This window comes from Monopterus albus, unplaced genomic scaffold, assembly GCF_001952655.1.
Source record: "Monopterus albus unplaced genomic scaffold, M_albus_1.0 scaffold318.1, whole genome shotgun sequence".
In the NCBI taxonomy this organism is placed as follows: domain Eukaryota; kingdom Metazoa; phylum Chordata; class Actinopteri; order Synbranchiformes; family Synbranchidae; genus Monopterus; species Monopterus albus.
In genome coordinates this window covers 610,558-611,435 of record NW_018128198.1, presented here as the reverse complement: position 1 = coordinate 611,435, position 878 = coordinate 610,558, and the positions used below count along the sequence as shown (strand labels likewise).

General features: G+C 41.5%; 1 protein-coding gene across 1 annotated transcript in view; it reads left to right on the top strand.

Moving 5' to 3' along the window:
- Positions 1-878, top strand: part of hacd2 (3-hydroxyacyl-CoA dehydratase 2) — a 7,960-nt gene that overhangs the window by 1,912 nt on the left and 5,170 nt on the right. The window lies entirely within an intron of this gene.

Here is an 878-nt window from a genome sequence, read left to right as displayed (position 1 = left end):
GAGTGGAGGGCGTCTGGGATGATGGTGTTGAACGCTGAGCTAAAGTCCACAAAGAGGTCCCGTGCATAGGTCCCTGGGGAGTCGAGGTGTTGCAGGATGTAATGCAGTGTCATGTTCACTGCATCGTCCACTGACCTGTTTGCCCGGTAGGCAAACTGCAGGGGGTCCAGCAGGGGGTCTACGATGTCCTTCAGGTGGGCCGACACCAGTCTTTGAAAGGACTTCATAACTACAGATGTCAGGGCGACAGGTCTGTAGTTATGAAGTCCACTGATGGAGGTTTTCTTGGGGACGGGGATGATGATGGTGGAGCGTTTGAAGCAATATGATTGACCAATATTATCCACATTTGTGATGATGTCGGCAGATATGTCTTTGGAGACAGTAAATAGAGGTTTAGTCTTGTTAACTTTTTGTCTTTAGCTTTATTTAAAACATCTAGGTCTTATGAGAAGTTGTGTTACTTGTGTTCAGAATATATTGTTGAGTGCTCGTTCTTTTATCCTTGGCAGTTAAGTTTCATGTTCAACTGTTCCACAAATCTTTTCATCACAACTTTAAAGAACCAATTTCGAAATGTTAATGTGAAAACAATGACTATTGGGCCGTGTATTGGATTTTTTATGCTTTAAAATCCAATATCTGAACATCTCTTGTCAAAATGTCAAAGTAGACTTTGACATTCTTCCTACAGGGAGTAGTAATTGGTGTATTGTAATTCAGCTTGATGTTAATGTTGGCTTAGAGAGGCTCCTGCTGTCGAAGGACTCATTTTATGAAGTGCACTCATCAGCTGTTCATCATCATTCATGTGGCTGGAGTTTTATTACTCAATTATTTATTTGAAAAAGAAACCACACACAGGTCTAACACAGATT